This window comes from Megachile rotundata, chromosome 10 (genome assembly GCF_050947335.1).
Source record: "Megachile rotundata isolate GNS110a chromosome 10, iyMegRotu1, whole genome shotgun sequence".
Classification (NCBI taxonomy): domain Eukaryota; kingdom Metazoa; phylum Arthropoda; class Insecta; order Hymenoptera; family Megachilidae; genus Megachile; species Megachile rotundata.
In genome coordinates, this window is record NC_134992.1 from 12,053,961 (window position 1) to 12,079,421 (window position 25,461).

The window sequence follows — 25,461 nt, forward strand, 5'->3', positions numbered from 1 at the left end:
TTCAATAGACTCGTACATATAATACACCGTAGAATACGTGTAACCAACGTAGCGCGGTGAAAAGTCATTCATTTTGTCGTACCTGTCTTTTTCACTTTCACAACTTATTTTGCTTTGGAGTGATAGGTTCTTTCTTTTTATTGGGAAGTTTTTAGACTGTGAAATTTTAGATTTTGGGATGTTGGGATTTGGGGATTTGGAGATTTGGGGGTGTAGGGATTTGGAAATGTGGAAATTAGGGGATGTAGAAATTTGGGGATGTTGGAATTTGGGGATGTTGGGATTTGGGGATGTTGGGATTTGGGGATGTTGGGGTTTGGGGATGTTGGGATTTGGGGATGTTGGGATTTGGGGATGTTGGGATTTCGGGATGTTGGGATTTGGGGATGTAGAGATTTGGAGACGTAGAGATTTGGGGATATTGGGATTTGGGGGTGTAGAGAATAGGGGATGTAGGTATTTGAAGACATAGAGATTTGGGGGTGTAGAGAATAGGGGATGTAGGTATTTGAAGACATAGAGATTTGGGGGTGTAGGGATTTGGGAATGTGGAAATTAGGGGATGTAGAAATTTGGGGATGTTGGGATTTGGGGATGTAGAGATTTGGAGACGTAGAGATTTGGGGATATGGGGATTTGGGGGTGTAGAGAATAGGGGATGTAGGTATTTGAAGACATAGAGAATTGGGAGTGTAGCGATTTGGGAATGTGGAAATTAGGGGATGTAGAAATTTGGGGATGTTGGAATTTGGGGATGTAGAGATTTGGAGACGTAGAGATTTGAAGGTGTAGAGAATAGGGGATGTAGATATTTGAAGACATAGAGATTTGGGAATGTAGAGATCTGGGGATGTAGAGATCTGAGGATGTAGGTATTTGTTGACGTCGAGATTTGACAATGTAGAGACTTAGGGATATAGGGACATGGGTACTTGACAATTTAGAAATTTACCAACCCAAAGACATGGCAATTTACAAATCTGTCAAGTTGAAGATTTCCACACAAAGATTTGACAAATAAAAAATTTTGAAGTTTACATATTTAGGTTTTCGAAACCTTGAAAATCTGATCCTCATCTCCTCATCAATGAATACTCCCCTCCCTTAAACTTGTCACCCAACTACTCTCTACCAAACAATCTCTCAATCTCCTATCCCACCATCAATCTATCACATCAATCTCCCATGACCAACATACTCCAAAAAAAGAAGAATACAATTACACACAACCGTTGCGAGGCACCGATGGAAAGCTAAGACAGTGAGGATATCTCGCGGGTTAGACGGTCGAATGGTGGTATGCGGATTAGTTGCTCGTCGGATTGTCAAAATGCTCGAGCGAGGAGGCACGTGGTGTACCGTTACACAGAAGGCGTTCGCCTATCGAATATTCGACCTATGACCCCGGCGACGCGCGGCACCGCGAACGCGGAAATGCAGCTACGCGCGGCATCGGCCCTCGAATGACCTTACGCGGAGTCCGTTTGTCTCTTGCCCGGCAAACTCGCCTCCGCAACGAGGCTCGCTTTCGATGGGATAATCGCGAATTCTTTGCACGAGCTGATTTACGAGCCTCCTCGATGCAACGCGAATTTCGACGAGACATCTTTCGTTCTTTAACCCGCCACATTTTTCCACGTTCACATTTCTCTCTTGAGTGGAGGTTAACACTTGTGCGCGAGGAAGTGTATTATTGTACCTACATTCATATCTATATGTATATTTATATCTGTATGTGTATGCATGTCTATATGTGTATTTATATTTGTATGTATATGCATGTCTATATGTATATATTTATATCTGTATGTATATGCATGTCTATATGTATATTTATATCTGTATGTGTATGCATGTCTATATGTGTATTTATATCTGTATGTACATATATGCATGTCTATATGTATATTTATATTTGTATGTACATATATGCATGTCTATATGTATATTTATATCTGTATGTACATATATGCATGTCTATATGTATATTTATATTTGTATGTACATATATGCATGTCCATATGTATATTTATATCTGTATGTATGTACATATATGCATGTCTATATGTATATTTATATCTGTATGTACATATATGCATGTCTATATGTATATTTATATTTGTATGTACATATATGCATGTCCATATGTATATTTATATCTGTATGTATGTACATATATGCATGTCTATATGTATATTTATATCTGTATGTACATATATGCATGTCTATATGTATATTTATATTTGTATGTACATATATGCATGTCTATATGTATATTTATATCTATATGTACATGCATGTCTATATGTATATTTATATCTATATGTATATGCATGTCTATATGTATATTTATATCTGTATGTACATATATGCATGTCTATATGTATATTTATGTCTGTATGTACATATATGCATGTCTGTATGTATATTTATATCTGTATGTACATATATGCATGTCTGTATGTATATTTATATCTATATGTATATGCATGTCTATATGTAAATTTATATCTGTATGTACATATATGCATGTCTATATGTATATTTATATCTATATGTATGTACATATATGTATGTCTATATGTATATTTATATCTACATGTATATTCAGATCATGTAAAGTATCATATTCGAAAATGGTGGAAGAAAAATTTGTTCGAAGAACTAGGTGTCTGCAAGATGGCCGCTCAGTTGGAACTACCAAAATATGACTACTGCAAATAGCTGCAGTATTCATTTCCCTTTCGAAGTACAAACTTTAAGGTTCAGAAAGAGGACTCTGTCAATACTCCATAAAAAATGAAATACCGTTCAGGTGCACAAAATGTGAATTTAGGTGTCCACTTAAAGAAAAGACCGTATGTATTTCCATGACCTTCGGTAACAAACAGTCTGAGGTATCTCCAGGTACTATGTACCTAGAGTATTCGCTCTGCTTTTAGTATTCACTGCTAATTTTCCCTGTATCTTTCTAAAAAGATAAAAAAATAAATTTCCAACAGGAATGTTTGAATACAGTAAAATGTGCGACGAGACAATATAAGGTCGATCGAGAAGAAGAGTAAAGAATGCGAACAAGTGCAAAGAGGAGAGAAGAGTTAAACGATGAGCTGTCTAGTTGATTCGTAATCGCGACGTTGAAAGGATTGCTCAAATCGTAAATGCATCTGAAAGCGACGTTTAATTGTTACGCAAAGCCATTATTCTCGCAAAGCTGTTGGTCAACCGTGGCTCGTCTCGTTCCGAGATATTCACAGCGTTATAAACGTCCCGCGACGACCGTTTAATTGATCAATCAAGATTTAGTTAACGGCTCATCATTTACGCGGATAGTTTTCACCGAGCGATTGGCTGCCTCCGGAAAACCGCCTCGTTTCGCGAATATTTCGGATGATCGTTCGCCGTTCGCTGAAGATTCCTCGAATCGTTACCAATGCACCCGAGGATGATCGTTTAACTGTTTGCGCAATGAAAATTGTTCGAATTGTTCATCCTCCGAACGGTTGTTTAACCCTTTGTGCATCGCATCGACTTTACAATTTTATACCTTTCTTTCTTCTTCGCTTTTTATCTCTGACGAGTTTTATAGCGTTGTAGGGATGTATGTTGTAAGATATGCTAACATTTGTAAGTCATAATATATTTAGGTTCAATTATATATAGCATAAAAATATCCATAAAATATCCAAAAAAATCTTAGCATAATTTTTCTCCCAACCATAAAAATCCACAAAACCAAAAAATTTCCAGAATCCTCAAATTTCTAGATCCAAAAATCCCTGGAATCAAAATTCCCCAGAATCAAAAGATCCCTAGAATAAAAAATCCCCAGAATCCCGAAATCCCTAGAATCAAAAAATACCCAGAATCTCCAAATCCTTAGGATCCATAGAATCTCTAAATCTCAAGAATCTCCAAATCCCCAGAATCCCCAAATCCCCAGAATCCCCAAATTCTTATAATCTCTATAATCCCCAAATTCCTAGAACCCCTATATTCTAAGAATCTCCAAATCCCTAGAATCCCTAAATCCCAAGAATCTCCAAATCCCCAGAATCCCCAAATCCCTAGAATCTCCAAATCCTAAGAATCTCCAAATCCCAAGAATCCCCAAATCCCTAGAACCCCCAAATCCCTAGAATCCCCAAATCCCAAGAATCTCCAAATCCTAAGAATCTCCAAATCCCTAGAATCCCCAAATCCCTAGAATCTCCAAATCCCAAGAATCCATAAATCCCAAGAATCTCCAAATCCCTAGAATCCTCAAATCCCTAGAATCCCCAAATACCTAGAATCTCCAAATCCCAAGAATCTCGAAATCCTTAGAACCCCCAAATCCCTAGAATCTCCAAATCCCCAAATCCCTAGAATCCCCAAATCCCAAAAATCCCCAAATCTCTAGAATCCTCAAATCCCTAGAATCCCCAAATCCCCAAATCCCTAGAATCCCTAGAATCCCAAAATCCCTAGAATCCAAAAATCCCTAAAATAAAAATATTCCTAGAATGCTCAAATCCCAAGAATGAAAAATGCCCAGAAGAAAAAAGATTTTCCAGAATCCCCAAAACTAAATCCCCAGATGCCAAAACTCCCAGATCCGAAAATCCCTGTATTCGGATACCGTGCTCGCAAATCTTGTTGACCGTTTCTTCTAACCGCTTGTTCATCGGTTTTATACACGGGAACCTTTGACCAGTGACGCTGTTCGCACGGCAAAAACCGCTCGATGAACACTATTCACCGTGGAAGCAGATGTTACCGTTAGTTTTCGGCTCGGTGTCGTGGGTAAAGTGATTAGAGGGAGCGCGAGACATTTGCCGTGCACCATGTTCGATGCCTCGAGAGGGTTTTCGCCGGAACTCGACGACTTTCGAGCTGTAATATCACGTTCGACGATTAAATAATAATAGATTCTGCATGATCGAACGTGTATTTTGTGTTCATTTTCAGGGGGATAACAACGAGCTTGCATGCCAGTGGAAAACAGCACGTTTTATCTTGATCTTGTTAGTAGATTTGCATTTAAAGTGCATTCAAAGCAATGTTCAATCTGCAAGTCCAATTAAAACAACTAAGTAGCCGAACGGGAGTTCGTTAAATGAACGACAAATATATGTCATAGTACCGTATAGACGATGGTAATAATTCTCAACACTGAGAAGAATTCTCAACACTTTATTCAAGAAGACTGCAATAGGATAGTGACTGGTGTACCAAATTGAAACTGCAAAGCTAATATCCACTTTCATCGATTTCTCAATGACCGTAAATTATTGGAAATTTTACATAAGGCTTTCGATGTAAATTACTTTCGTTCAACATTTCGAAATATCGAGGTTGATTAAGGAGTAGCATAAAAACTGTAACTTTCAATGTAACCCGGTCGTTTAAATAACGTTGCAGAATCTACGCCAATGGTGTTGAACCACTCCTTTAAACGAAGCAGCATCGAAGCAAAGCTGGGCCCGTGGCTATCGGGAAGAAGCGAGAGAAAGATACGGGTTAAGAGAGAGGGGGTGTAGGGGTCGAATGGAGGGAGAGAGAAAAATGAAAAAGTCACCGATGCCATGCGAGCGACGTGACCTCTCGTCGGTGACCCCGGACGAACCGGCCGACGACCAGGAGGAAAGGGGAATGCCAGAGCTCAGGCTACGTTCACAGTTCGCCGAAAAAGGCGTGCTACACAACCGGCACGCCGATTGTCTTGACCGGTCAACGTGCCTCCTTTGACGGTCGGCTTCCCCCCTTTTACTCGCCTCTTTATTTATCACCGATGGAAATATTCTACTTTACAACTTCTTCAACCCGTATTTTTACTGCCTCCGTTACGTCATGTTCCAGTCCGCTTTATTCTCGACTTAACCCCTTTTCACGAGACACTTTGTGAATTTTATTGCAATTTTTAGTATGATTCAATTTGGAGGTCAAATTGCATGGACAATGATTGCATAATACTAAACATAATTTTTTAGCTTTGTCCGTTGATTATCATAGCGATTATTTATCTTTATACATAATAAATTCTCCGTTCAAAGATCAAATGTTCAATGTCATATGAGGACGTTACCGTTGTTTCAGTATATTATAAATTATTCATATGGTTACATATTTGAACATGATAAAATGTTTCGCCAAAAAGAATCATCTTTTGTCTCACCCTAAAAAAATCCCTGAGGGGTTGTCTTAAAATCTGTCATATGAGGACATATGAGGACGTATATCATATGAGGACATTATCCTTGTTTCAGTATATTATAAATTCTTCACATGGTTACATATTTGAACATGATAAAATGTTTCCCCAAGAAAAATCATCTTTTGTCTCACCTTAAAAAGATCCCTGAGGGGTTGTCTTAAAATCTTGTATCTTAAAATCTATCATATAAGGACATGTGAGAACATATGTCATATGAGAACATTACTTGCTTCTGTACATTATAAATCCTTCACACATTGTTACATATTTGAACTCACCTTAAAAAATGCCTCAGAAATGTATCCTGAAATCCTGTATCTAAAAATAATATAAAAAGTTTGTTCATCGAGTAAAAGTCTAACAAAAAACACGTAACGAAATGTGTCTAACAACGGGTAGATGATCGAAGTTGGCCTTTGCCGGCGCGAAAAGGAAAGAGTCCCGGTGGACAAGTGTCTATTTATCCATTCGTGGTACGACTCGTTAGTCTCCATCGACTTTCTTCGCTTCCTGATTGCCTTCCTGGTCCGGCGTATCGTGTACCTGCCTGGCCAGACAAATTCCGGTCGTTAAAGCTCCAGTGTCCCGGCACTTCCGCGCGCGTGTGAACCGCGTGAACCTTGTCCGCTTCGATGGCTCCGAGCCTCTTTCGGCCCGACTGTCTTTCAGTCGTTCGCTAAAACGGGAGAGCTTTCGCTTCTGAAAGAGGAAGTCGATTCCTAGCGGTACGTTCTTTGAATTAAAGGTTTGCAATCGAAGTACCTAACGAGCTATCGGACGAAACCTTCTATGGTCCAACTTATCCTCGACAAAGGCTGTAGAAGAATACTTGAAGTAGCCTTAAAATAGAAGTTGGATATATAATAGGATGATAAGGTGATTTCTAGAATTGTAGAATGGAGGAGAATCTTTTGGAGGAGTATTTTTATGAAAGCATGTGTGGTGCATGTGTTAGCAGAGAATTTCTAGGTCCTTAGAGTGTCATTCTATGAAGTCGACAGAGCATGCCTAAGTCCTATAGAGTCGATAGAACATCCCTAAGTCCTATACATATAGTGCCATCATATAGAGTTGACAGAGCATCCCTAAGTCCTATAGAGTCTACAGAACATCCCTAAGTTCTATAGAGTCAACAGAGTATCCCTAAGTTGTATAGAGTCCATAGAGCATCCCTAAGTCCTATGCATATAGTGTCATCCTATGGAGTTAACAGAGCATCCCTAAGTCCTATAGTGTCGACGTAGCATCCCTAAGTCCTATAAAGTCAACAGATCATCCCTAAGTCCTATATACTCGACGTAGCATCCTATAGTGTCGACGTAGTATCCCTAAGTCCTATAGAGTCCACAGAGCATCCCTAAGTCCTATAGTGTCGACGTAGCATCCCTAAGTCCTATAGAGTCGACAGAGCATCCCTAAGTCCTCCAGAGTGTACCTAAACTTCCTCTGTACCTAAATGCCTATACTTCCAGGTCCACTACCTCCTTACATTCTCACATTCACAGATAAATTCTAAAATTAGTAAGTGGCAATACTGCACAGTCCAGCACTCTCCAAATAAGTCTACGATCAATATTCCTACATACCCTAAATAAGTGTTATCTTACAGCAAGGATCTAGAATGGTAGAAAGGTAGAATATAGATTTATTAATACACGTTTGTGTAGAGTACACATAGGCACACCCAGACATGCGCTCCTTTTATAGTAGAGGCAGGTCGCCATCTGAAAGTCTGCGTGCCACGTTCGTTCCAAGTATGATACCCGAGACCGTGGATTGACCCTTACGGTACATCGAACGTCGATGCTTTAATTACGAGCAACTCATGCTTCTTCGTCTCCATTCTTTTTCAATTCCAGAACCGTTCCACCCTCGACCAAGGTCAAAGATACGGGGCCGAACACGGAGGAACCGGTAATCCTTCGTTAACAATCCTGACATTACGACCTGGATTAGATAAGGATATCTTTTCACAATGTCGTAAATGGAGGTGGAACGATGGAGGATGAGGGGAACGGATCGTCTACGCGACCTCGAGTTATCCGCCTGGATCGCTCGACAGTCCATTATCGGTACGCTTCGGGCTGGGCTATTAAAACTATCCTCGGTGATGGACGTGGGAAGCTGTACCTGTTGATGAAACGCGGACCGCGGAATTGGGTCGAGATGACCGTTTTTTCAATTTATTAGAAAAATCTGTTGCAGTGCAATTTTAAAGATGCAAAGCATTATTTAATATAACATTTATAGCATAATAGTTACATACATTGATAGTTAACATTTTTGAAACAGTCAATTATTTACAATATTTCTTTTTGGCAGAGGAACTTTTTATCAAAGGTCCGAAGAAAAAATTCTAGAGGAACTCTTTAGCAAGAGTGAAGAAAAATAAATGTTTATCGATGAGTAGGGAAGATACTATTTTAGAAGGAGCATAAACGAAGGTCCCAGCATCGTTTACCTCGGCTACCACTTAAATTCCAGCCGTAACGACGTCCCTTTCAAAGCTGACCTCTGTCCCGTAGCTCGAACGCATCCACAGCTTCCTCGTGTCCCAGATCCCGCTCCTAATAACCACGCCACGGCACCCGGTATCCGCCCATAAATTCCCACGGATCGGCGTAAAAATCGAACCGCGAAATTGTCCTACATAGAACAGTTGCGAACTTGCCGTCCACTCGCATCCTCCTTTTCCACGCCGCGTATACCTCCGGGCAATAGGCACGACCGACTGCCCGTCAGTGTATCTGCCGGCCAGACAAATTCTGACCATTATGGAGACCGACGAGCAATTTATTATACTCTCGGATCGATGCTTCTCTTAGTTACCCACACTTTTTGGATGACATACACGTTAGATGAACATGTATTATGAATTTTAGAATTCAGGAGCGTTTGGGATGTAGGGGCGAAAAATTTTGGGATGTAGGAATTTTTGTTTTCATGAAATGAAGGCTTCGCAATTATTTATAGGAAATAATTCTGTGGAACTTTTATTTTCTTCAAAATAGTGCTTGAAAGAGTTAACCCTTTGCCGAAGGTAATTTGTTTGCAAACAGCGACTTTAAAACTGATATAAAAGTTAGATGGACTCTTTTAAGGTTATTTCGCTATTAATAATTTGTGTTATTGTTTACTTTACTGTGTTTATATATGTGTTATATTAAAAAATGCTTGTTTCAAATTATTGTATTAAATAAAATGGTGAGAGTTACCGAAGGGTTAACAGGAGTGTAAGGTTGCTGAAGTGCGCATGCGCACGTCGAAGCGCATGCGCAGTGTGTACAAGTATGGCGGTCGAGAAATAGTAGTTCAAACCTGTAACCAGTAAATTTGTTTGTAACTTTGTTATATCGCTGTAGCATATTCATCTATATTTTCTTGTGACTGTTCTTCATTTTCTTATAAGTCTGCTGATAATTCATTTTCTTATGAAATAATTATAATAATTATTTCTGTAAATTAGTTAAGTTCTGTATTCCTCAAATATACCTTGTGGAGCAGTCATGTTCTTTTTTTCTTCAACTGTTCAATGTCGTAAAATTGATGTAAATACTTCGAAAGTTAATATCAATAAAGGAACATTTTGGAGAATTGCCGACAAAAAGTGTCGTTACTGTTTGTCAGAAAGTTGGCGAACACCCTGTATAAGAGGGGCCGTCGATTGACCCTTGCGGTACTCCCACCACGTCTCCATCGGCGTCACCCACACCAGGACGCGTAGCATCAGAATCACCATCACCATCCCGTGTCCCTGTCCGTCTCCCGGGCACAGACGCGCCACGACGCCTGTACGCTTCGCTTCGTACGTGCAGGGGTCATATTCTCATCGGCGATGCATGCCCGAGCGTCGTCCTCCTGTGCACGGTCCACCGAAACGGTTCGTCGTTCGATCGAGCCGAGAAAAATGCCGAACCAACGGCAGCACAGCGAGCACACTCTTGCCCCGATAGAAATCTGATCGCTCGTTACCTGTTCCTCTCTCATGCACCGCGTCAGAGATATCGTGACCGTTTTTGCACCGGGTCATACCTGACCTTCGAATACAGTCCTCTTTTTAACCACTACCGTGGGGATCGTGACAATCGAGAGCATGGGGGCTTTCTTGGCATTTGTTTCGAGGACGAAGCTGGTAACGGTGTGTTAACGAATCCAGGTCGGACGTATCAATTGGACTTCATCAAATTGCAACACACGGTGTATTCGAAAAAAACGTCTCACCATGTTTCAACCGTTTATCTACTAGGGGTGGTGAAAGAGAAACATTGAAATTCCACCTTCGTGTTATCGTGGTAATAGCATGTTAGTACTATTACTTTCAAATTTGTTTAGGTATACAGGGTGTATCACAAGTAGTGTAACTTTCGGAATTGGTGGGGTTCGAGATTCTGAACAACTTTTCCCTTTGCAAAAATTCGGTCTGATACTTCGTTTTTGAGTTATTAAGGAAAAACACGGACCAATTAGGGCGCGGACACGAGACAGCTCCGCCCAGCGGCTGAGCGCGCGAAATCCTCGCGGTCTGATTGGTCCGTGTTTATCCTTAATAATTCAAAAACGAAGCTTCAGACCGAATTTTTGCAAAGGGAAAAGTTGTTCAAAATCTCAAACCCCATCACTCTATTCTGAGAGTTACACTATTTGTGTAATGTTTGAGAACGTGTATATGTTGCAAATTTCGTTTTGTAAAGTTTGATGAAGTTCCAGCACCTTGAGTCAGCGTTCCTTAATTTATAAAGGAAATCCTTTTCAAGTTCCGCTCATAATAAATGCAAGGATACGTTCATTCGAATCGGTTCGCAATTTCGCAGGCAACGGTCAAGAACAAATCACGCGAAAGAAAGATAAATAAAGAAACGAAGGTGGAACGCATGAAATCCGTCGTAGAATGAACTTCCTGCATCGGTGTTTCTTGCATAATCGAAGGCAAACAGGAAGTCGTGGCAGGACGCGATCGACGTTAGGAGCGAAAGGAATAAAAAGAGGTGGATTAAAAACGCGTTAATTGATCGTGGATGACTGGATGAAAAACATGCCACAGATGTTTCGACTCACCGACAATCTCGATGCTCTCCCCTCGTGGGCGATCCGCAGGGTTTCCTGTCGTTCCTGAAACCCAAACAGACACGACATTGTAAAAACGATTGCTCGTAATCGATGCGATACAGAAATACCAGAAACTGGTAATTGCTGATATTATGGAGCCGTAAACTTGTACGTGTTGGGCGTTCTGATTACATCAGCTATTAATTATAGAAAGGATACCGATTTTGAAGGGAATGATTTCCGTTACGGTAGACTAATTCAAGAGAACAAAATAACTTGTAGCCATATAACAAGTTACAGTAGTCTACGTATTAGTGACCATTTAACTAGTGGCTATATAACTAGTAGCCATATAATAAGTTACAGTACTCTACGTACTAGTGACCATTTAACTAGTGCTCATATAACAAGCTACAGTACTCTACGTATTAGTGACCATTTAACTAGTGGCTATATAACTAGTAGCCATATAACAAGTTACAGTACTCTACGTATTAGTGACCATTTAACTAGTGGCTATATAACTAGTAGCCATATAACAAGTTACAGTACTCTACGTATTAGTGACCATTTAACTAGTGGCTATATAACTAGTAGCCATATAACAAGTTACAGTACTCTACGTACTAGTGACCATATAACTAGCGGCCATATAACTAATAGCCATATAATAAGTTACAGTACTCTACGTACTAGAGACCATATAACTAGCGGCCATATAACTAGTGACCATATAACAAGTTACAGTACTCTACATACTAGCGCCCATATAACTAGTGCCCATATAACAAGTTACAGTACTCTACGTACTAGTGACCATATAACTAGCGGCCATATAACTAGTGCCCATATAACAAGTTACAGTACTCTACACACTAGTGTCCATATAACAAGTTCCAGAACGCAAGAAATATCTAGGTTTCAGTGTAAATTCCGCGATGCGAAATTGTACGATATTTTAATAACCAGTTTCAGGGGATTCGAAAATTGTTGAATAAAGATAGCGATCGATCGTGTAGGACGAACGATTTTAATGATAAAAAGTATCCGATTTCACGTATGGAAGGAAGAAGATCAGAGAAGAGAGGAAAAAGAGTGACGAGGCATCGTTAACGAGCCATTTACCCGTTACGCCTTAATTTGTCCGATCGTGCATGCTAGTCTAACGACGATCAATCGTCAGAATTAACTTTCTGCTTCATTTGCGGCCTCGAAGGATCGTTAAACCGGCTACAGGCTAACACACGCGCCTACGATTCGATCGATTATAAAATTTAACGATCCTACAACGTTAGCAAGCGTTAATCCAGCTTGAATATTAATCTTCGATTCAACTTCCATCATCGGGGATCTCTTTGATCGCTTGATCTTACCGAAAGGTCAAGTTCAAATTGCTGGTAATTGGATCTCGTCCAATTTACACTTAACTTATTCTCACACGATTTAACGAATAATGTTATAATGATTTTATAATCAGTTTTTATTTATGGTTTGAGTTAAGTTTGTGGAGTTCAAGATTTGGGGATTTGGTAACTGGAGGTCTCAAGTCCCTAACTTTCAAATCTTGTGGTTCCAAGACCCAGAGTCACAAATTACAAGGTCTAAGTCCCTAGGTCCCAAATTCCAAGCGCCCTCAAATCCCAAGCGTCCCAAGTTCCAGGCGTCCCAAATTCCAAGCGCCTCAAATCCCAAGCGTCCCAAGTTCCAAGTGTCCCAAGTTCCAAGCGTTTCAAATTCCAAGCGTCCCAAGTTCCAAGCGTCACAAATCCCAAGCGTTCTAAATTCCAAGCGTCTCAAGTTCCAAGCGTCCCAAATTCCAAGCGTCCCAAGTTCCAAGCGTCACAAATCCCAAGCATTCCAAATTCCAAGCGTCCCAAGTTCCAAGAGTTCCAAATTCCAAGCGTCCCAAGTTCCAAGCGTCCCAAATTCCAAGCGTCCAAAATTCCAAGCGTCCCAAGTTCCAAGCGTTCCAAATTCCAAGCTTCCCAAATTCCAAGCGTCCCAAGTTCCAAGCGTCCCAAGTTCCAAGCGTTCCAAATTCCAAGCGTCCCAAATTCCAAGCGTCCCAAATTCCAAGCGTCCCAAATCCCAAGCGTCCCAAATCCCAAGCGTCCCAAATTCCAAGCGTCCCAAATTCCAAGCGTCCCAAATTCCAAGCGTCCCAAATTCCAAGCGTCCCAAATTCCAAGCGTCCTACATTCCAAGCGTCCCAAATTCCAAACGTCCCAAATCCCAAGCGTCCCAAATCCCAAGCGTCCCAAATTCCAAGCGTCCCAAATTCCAAGCGTCCCAAATTCCAAGCGTCCCAAATTCCAAGCGTCCCAAATTCCAAGCGTCCCAAATTCCAAGCGTCCCAAATTCCAAGCGTCCCAAATTCCAAGCGTCCCAAATTCCAAGCGTCCCAAATTCCAAGCGTCCCAAATCCCAAATCTCCCAAATCCCAAATCTCCCAAATCCCAAATCTCCCAAATCCCAAATCTCCCAAATCCCAAATCTCCCAAATCCCAAATCTCCCAAATCCCAAATCTCCCAAATCCCAAATCTCCCAAATCCCAAATCTCCCAAATCCCAAATCTCCCAAATCCCAAATCTCCCAAATCCCAAATCTCCCAAATCCCAAATCTCCCAAATCCCAAATCTCCCAAATCCCAAATCTCCCAAATCCCAAATCCCCCAATTCCCCACTCTCCAACCTCCCTAACCCATCACTCCCCCAATCCCCCAACCCTCAAATCCCCAAATTGACCGCAAAAGCAATAAATCCTTCCAGTATCCAGTACAAAGCATCCAACATCCAAAATGTCCACACGATAAATAAAAAATTTCGCTGGTTTCCGGCGGAAACCGTGTCGATTTAGCTGGAATCTGGAACGTGTCCGTGCAAAATGCATTATCCATCGAACGTGTTCACCTATCCGGCCTCTTTGTCTAGTTAGACGCGTGTGGTACACCCACACGAAGCCACGGTCGTCGCGTCGATACGGTTACCTAATCACACCGGTGCGGTGCTCCATCGTCCACGGCATTGTCTCTCGTTCCTTTACATCGGTGTGCCTTCTATCCACTCTGTCAGGTCCTGGCCGAGTTCAACGACGCGTGAACGCAAACTTTACTCGTTCCATTACATTTTCTACTTGGATAATCCGGTGCAGCTCGAGAGCCTGTTCACCGAGACACGCGGTGTCACGTTCCTCGACTGGTACCTCTGCTACAACGTGCACGCGCGGACCACACCGTTCTACCTTCGTTTTCTGTCTTTAACTGGTACCTCGGCAGGTGATCGCTGTTAGATTCACCCGAAATTTGGTGCTTTTATATTTTTCCTTAGGTCATTTAATTTTGATGATTTGGGATTTTCATGCTTTGGGGGAGTTTCATTTTGGGGACTGGAGATGTGGGGATGGCTGATTTGGGAGTTGGAAGCTTTGCTACTTTAGCGGTTTGACATAATGTAAATTTATTACGTTGGGGGTTGGTCCTTTAGAGAATTATAGATTTAAGAGTTTTGACCTTTTGAGATTTACAACTTTGAAGAGTTTGGAGATCTGCAACTTCAAGGGTTCGGACCTTTGGAATTCTTTCGATTTTAGAAATTTACTGCTTTGGTAGTTTAACACTTTAGAACTTTGCTGCATTCAGAAGTTCATCTTCTGAAGCAAAGTACAATGTTGTACATAGAAAGTAGATCCATGTAAAACTCTCCATAATGAATTATAAGTAAAAGTCATTAATTCTATCATACACGTGTATTTATTCATCACATATATTTATCACATACTTATCATGTAATTAATCAATAATCTCGCGACAAATTTTAGTAAGATAAGAAAGGCTACTATTTAAAAACAAATAAACGATATTATCAGTAATATTTGTCTCGCCAAAGTATCCAGTCCCAACAGACGAACAGAAAGTTCTCTCGGCAAGCATCAAGAGGATTCCTATTATGTTAGCTCGATATCCGCGTTATCCAGCCGGATTAAGCGTATCTCCAATGAAATTGGTACCACTCGCAACATTGAAGCATAACATCAGCTACAATTCTCTCTTTCGTTCTTCCTTTCTCTTTTTCCTCCCTTCGTGGCTTGGCTTCGCTGCCAGCAATAAATATGCTGATTAAGCGGCAACGTAGCGCCGGTTAATTTGCAGTATATCAGTATCCAACAGTGTATTTTAATTGGTCGTGAAGCATTATTGCAACGTATAATCAATGACGCTACGCTTCGACCAAACCTATTAACGCTATAGAGAATTTTTGAAAAACTTCAAGATTCTTCTTGGTGGAACTTCGATGACAAGTCTAATTCCTTTGGGATTTATGTTGGGGAAAGTCTGATTGGAATAGAATTTATCTGCGCAAGGATTTATCGGAAGTTTAATTCTTACTTTTAGGGTTTAATCGAGATCATAGGATGTCTGGTTTCTTTGTGAAAATCGTACAAAATTTTGACAGACAAGAGTTGCTTCAAATTTTCTGCTATTCCCTTCAGCATCTTGTAATTCACTATAGTCTTGTAATTCACTATAGTATGATCACTGATTTCTTCATCAGATTCAAAATCTTTCTAAAATATTCATCGTCACGGTCATAAAATATACTTTATATTTCTGACATTATGGTGTCACAAACACAAGGTTCATCGAAGTACTCTATTAGAACTAATACTAATTGCCTTTACATAAATAGGAACATGTTGAACATCTCAATTTCAACCACCTCATCAATCTGTCATCTTAAGCAAAATATCTTGAGTATCAGAGTATAGGTACATACTCGAGTACCCAAGAGATGAAGGTGTAAAAGAGAGCTCAAATAAATCGACCTTGGCAATCGTTTAAATTACCAAAGTAGCAAGCACAAAGAGACTCTACAGGATGCAAAATCTTGGCGTGTAAAATTTGCAATGCCTCAGAGTTATTAATCTCAACCAAGCACATAACTTAGACTTCAAGACACCGGCCAATCTCGTCGTGGCGAAAACCGATTTCACGCCGATAATTGCAATTATCCATTAGCCGAAGAGTCGCGTATGTAGGTATACTTTGGACAAAGGGAGAACGTGTTCGACTTTAGGATCCTCGAATTGCGAAAGGATGAAAAGTATCGATGATCTCGATTCCTCGGAAAGTGCGACGACGTGGCTAAATAGGCCGTGGTCTCACGCTCGCGTCTAGGCTTCGACGCTTCAAGGTTGCCGATTGGTGTCGCGCTTTTATCGACAGACCTTTTCGCGATTTTGAAATCACGTTTCGCAAACCCATTGTATGAGAACATTTTATTAGAAATAAGGAAAGAGACATAATGTTCGTATCCCCAAATCCAGAGATTCTCAAATTTCCAAATTTCCAAATCGCCGGATTCTCAAATTTCCCCAATTCTCTAAATTCACAGATCCCAAATTCTCCCAATTTCAAATTCCTCAGATGCCAAATTCCTCAGATCCCAAATTCCCTAGGTCCCAAATTCTCTAGCTTCCAAATTCCCTAGTTCCCATATTCCCTAAATCCCAAATTTCCTAAATACCAAATTCTCTAGTTTCCAAATTTTCTAAATCCCAAATTCCCTAGGTCCCAAATTCCCTAGTTCCCAAATTCCCTAGGTCCCAAATTTCCTAGTTCCCAAATTTCCTAAATACCAAATTCCCTAGTTCCCAAATTTCCTAAATCCCAAATACCTAGTTCCCAAATTTCTTAGTTCCCAAATTCTCTAGTTCCCAAATTCCCTAGTTCCCAAATTTTCTAAATCCCAAATTCCCTAGTTCCCAAATTCCCCAGATCCCAAATCCCCCAAATTCGAAATCCCCCCAATCCCAAATCCCCCAAATCCCAAATCCTCTAAATCCGAAATCCCCCCAATCCTAAATCCCCCAAATCCCAAATCCTCCAAATCCCAAATCCCCCAAATCCCAAATCCCCCAAATCCCAAACCCCCAAATCCCAAATCCCCCAAATCCCAAATCCCCCAAATCCCAAATCCCCCAAATCCCAAATCCCCCAAATCCCCCAAATCCCAAATCCCCCAAATCCCAAATCCCCCAAATCCCAAATCCCCCAAATCCCAAATCCCCCAAATCCCAAATTCCCCAAATCCCAAATTCCCCAAATCCCAAATTCCCCAAATCCCAAATTCCCCAAATCCCAAATTCCCCAAATCCCAAATTCCCCAAATCCCCCAAATCCTTAGAATCAAAAATCCCTACCTTCTCAAATTTCCAAATTCCCAAATCCCTAGATTCCTAGTGCGTCATTATAGTACGAGGAAAAAATTATAGGTCAAAGGATTAAATAGCCACCTCTCCAGTACAAATAAAAGAACCTCCGTCCCGCCAAAAAGTTAGCAAACGTGCACTTAGCGGTAGCTCACCTCGTTCAACCTTTCACCCTTTCATAGACCTGCGCCTTATCGGCCTCTCGTTCGTTAATTTCTCGACCGTAAAAGCAGCCCCACGGTCGTCACTCTAACGACCCCACAAACTGCCCCGTGACCCTCCGCTCGCTAAAAGCAATCGGGAGAGTAGCGCTGTTGCGTGGCGCAGATAGCGGAGGCATCGCGATGGAACTTCCGTTTCTAAAAGCGTCTGGCGATCAACGAGATCCGGCCGGCCAGATAAGCGGGTCGGCTCGGTTCGTTCATTCAATTAGCGCGTTATTCGCGCGAGCCGCGCGCTCGTAAGTTGGCGAACGGTGGCCACGAGTTATGACGTTTCCCTCGCACGCCCGTAAAGATTACACGGCCGGGGCGTTATCTGCCCACGAAATCGCTCGACTATCCGCGAAACTATCCTCCCTGTTTACGAGTCTACAGCGACGTCGGCGACGTAACCGCTGATAACGGTCGGTAATTGCGGCTGGCGATCGCCAACACCGTAGCCTTCGACCGTGTCCCTGCTGGACCACAAGAAAGGGGTGTACTTAGATACTATGAATCTATTCCACCCACGCCTGATATTCTGGATTACGATTTCCTATTGTTACATAGGAAGTAGGAAAGGAGTGTGATAGAGACTTTTGTAGGAACAATGTGATAGAGACTTTTCTAGGTACAATGTGATGGAGACTTTCTGGGTGCTGGATACCGTGGGACAGAGAGCTGGTTATGGAGTTTTGGTGACGGACAAACAGAGGACACTTAGGGAGTGAAAGTATAAGGAACCAGGGGACAGACATTTTAAGACCTAGATATTTAGGTTCAATTAGACTATGAAGAGTTAGGTTAGGTTCAATTATAGTGGCACTTGAACCTAACCTAACCTTACACAGCTAAATTGAACCTAACTTAACTTTGCGTAGTCTAATTGAACCTAACCTAATTTTACGTAGTCTAATTGAACCTAACCTAAGTTCACACTGTTAAATTGAGTCTAACCTAATTGTACATAGTCAAATTGATCCTAACCTGACCTTACACAGCTAAATTGAACCTAACCTAACTTCACACAGTTAAATTGATTCGAACCTAATTGTACATAGTCAATTTGATCCTAACCTAAACTTACACAGCTAAATTGAACCTAACCTAACTTCACACTGTTAAATTGATCCTAACCTAATTGTACATAGTCAATTTGATCCTAACCTAACCTTACACAGCTAAATTGAACCTAACCTAACTTCACACAGTTAAATTGATCCTAATCTAATTGTACATAGTCAATTTAATCCTAACCTAACTTTATCCTGTTCTAACAAGGTTAGAGTCCATTTTAGGTTAGGTATACCTAACCTCCAATTTCAATTATGTCGAGCCCAATAATGGGATGAAGGAGGCATCATTCCAACCCCAAAATCCCCAAAACCTTAACCTCCATCATCCAACCCAAAAAACCCTAAAGTCTTAACCTTGAACAACCAACCCTAAAATCCCTAAATTCATAACCTCAAATATCACCAAGAGTCCTAAATTCTGATACCCAAAATTTTAAAAATCCCGAAAATCTTAATCTTGAACACCAAAGCCCCAAATCCCTAAATCTTGGTGTCCCAAATTTTCGATGTCCCCAAAATTTTAGTTTTAAAAATCCCAAATCCAAAATCTCCAAAATCTAAATACCCAAATCTTGATCACCCAAACTCCAAAATCCCCAAAATCTTAACCTCGAACGTCCCAACCCTAAAATCCCTAAATTCATAACCTTAAATATCCCAACACCAAGAACCCTCAATTCTGATGGCCCAAATTTAAAAAATCCCCAAAATCTTAATCCTGAACATCAAAGCCACAAATCCCTAAATCTTGGTGTCCCAAATTTTCAATGTCTCCAAAATCTTAATCTTGAAAATTCCAACTCCAAGATCTCCAAAATCTAAATCCCCAAACCTTGATCACCCAAACTCCAAAATCCCCAAAACCTTAATCATCCCAACCCAAAAATCTCTAAAACCTTAACCTCCATCATCCAACCCAAAAAACCCTAAAACCTAAACCTCGAACAACCAACCCTAAAGACCCTAAATCCTAATGTCCAAACGCAAACTCACTCAAGCGATCATAAGAGTTGTATCAATTTCCCTAGACGGTTTTTCCCTTTCATCGAAGGAACGTGCGTTGCGGTTCGATTGCGCTCACTGCAACGAGCGTTCGATTAGCGCGTCTAATTTATCGGACGGTTTACGCGCGGCTAGCTGAATACGGTTACACACCTTTATTGCCGCGTAGATATGCTAATGCAACGCGATAGTTGGCCAATATTCCGCTGTTCTATGTCGAGTATCGGGCAGGATCGGCTCGCCGATTGCGCACCGCGCCGCTTCTTCTCCCGATTCGGTTCGATTTCGTCCCGCGAGTTACGGCCACCTTGACCCTTATCTTCGCCCGTTCCCTTGCTCGACCTTTTTTACCCAACCGCCCTGGAATTTCTTGTCCGTAGATGCGTTTCTATGTTGCCTTTTACGAATAGAACAGATAGCCCCGGGTAAAATATGAACAATCTCGCTGTATCTCTCCGCGGTGCTTTCCTCGTTTCCAATGGTGCTTCGAATGGTCTTATCGATGAGACCTGCTGCTATCGATTATCGATACACTGTCGATATCTCTGTAGTATTTAATGATATATCGTTATCGGTAGGATCTCCGGGGAAATTATTGAACGGATGTTTATTTGTGTTTATTCTTCGGGTGTAATCTTATGGGGTGCAACATTCAGTTAGGTTATTTAGGTTTAGGTTAGTTAGGTTAGTGTAGTTATTTTGAGGTTTCATTTCAATACTCAGATTGGGAAAAGTTAAACTAGATTATTATTCCAAATTAAATTAGATCAGACTCGACAGGGTTAGTCTGTATTACCCTGTGTCAGGTTAGCTCGAGATTAAGGCACATAAGGCTAGGCTGAATTAGGGTTAAGTCAAAGTTGAATTGCAGTCAGTGTAAGCTATGTTGTGTTCAAACTAAAGTTAGGATAAATTAAAGGTTGAGGTTTAAGTTAAATTTCAATACTCAGATTGGGAGAAGTTAAACTAGATTATTATCCCAAATTAAATTAGATTAGACTCGACAGGGTTAGACTGTATTACCCTGTGTCAGGTTAGCTCAAGATTAAGGTACACAAGGCTAGACTGAATTAGGATTAAGTCAAAGTTGAATTGCAGTCAGTGTAAGTTATGTTGTGTTCAAACTAAAGTTAGAATAAATTAGGACTCACCTAGGATTACTTTACAAGTAACAGCTACATTAGTTCATATTTTTAATTTATATTACAGTTACATTAAACAAATTATAATATCAGTTTGTCAAGGTTGAATTGCAGTCAGTATAAGTTATGTTGTGTCCAAACTAAAGTTAGAATAAATTAGGACTCACCTAGGGTTACTTTACAAGTAACAGTTACATTAATTCACAATTTTAATTTATATCACAGTTACATTAGACAAATTATAAGATCAGATTGTCAAGGTTGAATTGCAGTTACTATAAGTTATGTTGTGTTCAAACTAAAGTTAGGATAAATTAGGACTCACCTAAGGTTATTTCACAAGTAACAGCTACATTAGTTCATATTTTTAATTTATATCACAGTTACATTAAACAAATTATAATATCAGTTTGTCAAGGTTGAATTGCAGTCAGTATAAGTTATGTTGTGTTCAAACTAAAGTTAGAATAAATTAAGACTCACCTAGGGTTATATCACAAGTAACAATTACATTAGTTCATATTTTTAATTTATGTCACAGTTACATTACATAAATTATAAGATCAGATTGTCAAGGTTGAATTGCAGTCAGTATAAGTTATGTTGTGTCCAAACTAAAGTTAGGATAAATTAGGACTCATCTAAGGTTAGTTTACAAGTAACAGTTACATTAGTTCATATTTTTAATTTATATCACAGTTACATTAAACAAATTATAAGATCAGATTGTCAAGGTTGAATTGCAGTTACTATAAGTTATGTTGTGTTCAAACTAAAGTTAGGATAAATTAGGACTCACCTAGGGTTATATCACAAGTAACAATTACATTAGTTCATATTTTTAATGTATGTCACAGTTACATTAAACAAATTATAACATCAGATTGTCAAGGTTGAATTGCAGTCAGTGTAAGTTATGTTGTGTTCAAACTAAAGTTAGGATAAATTAGGACTCATCTAAGGTTAGTCCACAAGTAACAGCTACATTAGTTCACATTTCTAATTTACGTCACAGTTACATTAAACAAATTATAAGATCAGATACCGTCTTCTAATTTCGAGTTCTACATAGGATTATCAAAAGGACATACCACGAGCAACTAATTGCGATCGAATCCGTTTTTCTGTATGCTCCCCTTACCTCCATATTTTCTCGGTAAGGATAATCGTTCAGTGGAACGCGCCCGAAATAAAATTTCGCCGAAGCACGTACACGAAGAAACTGGTTCCAGCGTGGTAGGCGCCCGTTCGTCGATCTCTCTCTTCTAATAAACGAAATTAACTTTCCGCGGACGATCCGGGCGAAAAAAGCGGTCGCGTTCCAAGGGAATGCTCGTCCTCCACTTCGAACTGATCCTTACAAGGATCTCTGCTCCCTGTCTACGTGTCTCGACACTCCGTCGCGATTCGTAGCGGTTAAATCAACAACGGAGCTTAATAATTGCCGAGCTTCGAAGGTACATTGTTTTCACTTTTTTCTAATAATTTATTATTTTAATAGGATATCTGATAGGTTAAGATGAGGTTAGGATAGTAGTTTGTATGTTTGTCTAATTGTAGTAGGATAAATAATTGGAGAGCTTAGATTAAATTTGCGTTACGTTAGGTTCATCTGATGTTCTTAGATTTTAAATAAAATTATACTTAGTTAAATTAAATTAAATTATACGTAGTTAAATTAAATTATACTCAGGTTATACTTATAAGTTAAATAGTGTTAAGTTAGGTTTAAATTCAGGGTATGTTACGTTCGATTTAAAGTCACGTCACATTTAAATAAAAATCACATTGCACTTAAAATCGTGTTAAGTTGAAATCAGATGCAGTTACATGTGGATGTAAATCACTGAGTTAGAACAAGCTCGAAATTAAATTGAAGTTAGAATAAGATTTGAACACAGCTTAAAGTCAAGTTACGTTTAAGTCAAAATGAAATTAAGGCTGAAGTTAGAATTAAAATGAAAGTTTCACAAGATTTCCTTAACTCAATCAAACGTAAAACTAACCCACTCGGCAACACTTTCTGCCTCTAAACATCCGAGTTTCATAGAATCCTCGAAGTTATTCAGGCGGTAAATAGCCAGTGAAAGGTGAGGGAATCCTCGAAGTAACGACACATTGTGACTAGATGGTGTCGAAAGTGGGTAACGAGAGTCGGCTGTTGTTCGCGAGGGTCGCGTGGCGCGACAATTAAGCGATTAAAGACGCTCGGCGTCGATCGCGGTCGCGCGCTTGCGCAAGACGCACGATGACGCACCGCGTCGCGTTTAGAGCACGATTTCAACGGGTTCCGAGAAACAATCAGCTGATTGGTTACAAGGATCTTTTAATTGCCGTACTTTCAATTTCACCTATTTCCAAATCTTCAAAATTCACAAATTTCAACATACTAAGATTTCTATCAAATTCTATAGTCCTTTGATTTCAAACTTAGATTTCAGTATCGTCAAATTTCCATGTTCCTAAAATCTCGGACCACTAAATTTAAAAATCTCTGAATTCACAGTTCCACAAATTTATAGAGCTTGAAATTCCTGAAGCCTCAAATTCTCAAATTCTACGATTCTTAAATTCTCGAATCGAAAAATCTCTAAATTAAAAAATACATAGATTAAAAAATTACTAGATTCCTAAATACCTAGATACACAAATTTCTAGATTCAAAAACTTCTACATTACCAAATATGTAGATTCCCAAATCTTTAGATTCAAAAATTCTTATATCTTCAAATCCCTAGATTCCCAAATCTCTAGATTCCCAAATCCCTAGATACCCAAATCCCTAGATTCCCATATTCCTAGATTCCCATATTCCTAGATTCCCAAATCCCTAGATTCCCAAATCCCTAGATACCCAAATCCCTAGATTCCCATATTCCTAAATTCCCAAATCCCTAGATTCCCAAATCCCTAGGTCCCCAAATCCCTAGATTCCCAAATCTCTGGAATCCCAAATCCCTAGATTCCCAAATCCCTAGATTCCCATATTCCTAAATTCCCAAATCCCTAGATTCCCAAATCCCTAGGTCCCCAAATCCCTAGATTCCCAAATCTCTGGAATCCCAAATCCCTAAATTCCCAAATCCCTAGATTCCCATATTCCTAAATTCCCAAATCCCTAGATTCCCTAATCCCTAGGTCCCCAAATCCCTAGATTCCCAAATCCCTGGAATCCCAAATCCCTAGATTCCCAAATCCCTATATTCTCAAATCCCTAGATTCCCAAATCTCTAGATTCCCAAATCCCTAGGTCCCCAAATTCAAAGATCCCCAAATTCCAAGATCCCCAAATTCCTAAATTCAAAAACCCCGAGATTCCCAAATTCCTATATCCTCAAATCCCTAGATTCCCACATTCCTAGATTCCCGAATCCCTAGATTCCCAAATCCTTAAATTCTCAAATCCCCAAACAGTCAAATCCTCATCCAAAAAAAAATATCTGAATCTCCTAATTTTTGAGTCTCGAAAAATTTCCCAAACGCCCGGATGAATCTCCTAATTCGAAAGTTCCACTCTGACTCCGAAAGTCGATATTAGAAACTGGTTGGAGAGTGGCACAGCCTGTTAGAGGTTACCAGTTTAATTCCCGACATGCCATCGGTGAAAAAGTACGCGGTGCAAGTACGGGGCAGGCTTTGTTCAGTACGTCACTGGGTCACCGGTTCGACGGGTTCGAGCCAGGACGAAATTTTACTTGGAACCGGGCCACGTTCGACGCGCCAAGAATTTACCGTGAAATTCCTCCACGACGCGCCGGGAGATCGCGCAGAATCGATACACGTACGAACAAAACGTCGACATCTGTTCGATTTTTCCTCCGTTTATCGTGTCCTCGAGACCCATTTTCCTATCGTAGAAATTACGCGAAAGTCATAACCGATTAACTTTCCGTCTTAACCCATTTATCGACGTATCAATTAGCTCGATGATCAATTTCCTTTACGAACTTTCTCGCACGTTTAATAACACTTTCGTCCTTGGTCGACCGTAATCGAGCGTTTATCGGGGTTAGATTAATTATCTGTCACGTTAACGACGCTTTCACTTGCCCCTCGAACAAAGTCCTTTACAATTGCACCGTGACACTGTTTTCAAAGGATACGTTATTTCGCTTAATGTGCTCGTCCTGATTTAACAGCGGATTGCCTTGCCGCTCGAACACGTTTACTTAAAACGAAGGTCGTCAGGAACGCTGTTTACGGCAACCCCCTAACGTTTCGTACAAATTAGCCACGAATGGAATTCGATTGAGACGTCCACGGGTTTATCGCTGCCCCGGTTAGCGCCGGACACCCTCCGATGGGGGTTGAAGATCTAATTTAAATACTAACGCAGCCATGAGATCGCGCAACAAGCTGCGAGCCGCGAAGGACCGGAACATAAATTACGCGCGCTCGCTCGTATCATCCAAACTTTATGGTAATTGTTTCTCGAGGCTTTCCAGTTTAACTCATGCCCGTTTGAAGTCTTACTTTCTACGTTTCAATGCTGTTCATTTCGAGAACTCGCTGATAAGGATAATTGTTACCTGGAACTGTCCACTTTAAACGGTATACGTTCCAGGTACCTTTATTTATTCTTCAGGATGT

At 40.4% G+C, this 25,461-nt stretch overlaps 2 protein-coding genes across 7 annotated transcripts in view; both read right to left on the reverse strand.

Moving 5' to 3' along the window:
• The window catches only part of RpS11 (ribosomal protein S11), a 352,472-nt gene that overhangs the window by 261,423 nt on the left and 65,588 nt on the right, over window positions 1-25,461 (reverse strand). The gene's annotated exons all lie outside the window — the stretch shown is intronic.
• The window catches only part of sano (CABIT domain-containing protein serrano), a 224,240-nt gene that overhangs the window by 125,215 nt on the left and 73,564 nt on the right, over window positions 1-25,461 (reverse strand). For all 6 annotated transcript variants that reach the window (XM_076536256.1, XM_076536255.1, XM_076536249.1 and 3 more), the window contains one exon: window positions 11,252-11,305. The gene's annotated coding sequence lies outside the window, so the exon portion shown is untranslated. The remainder of the gene's footprint in view (window positions 1-11,251; window positions 11,306-25,461) is intronic.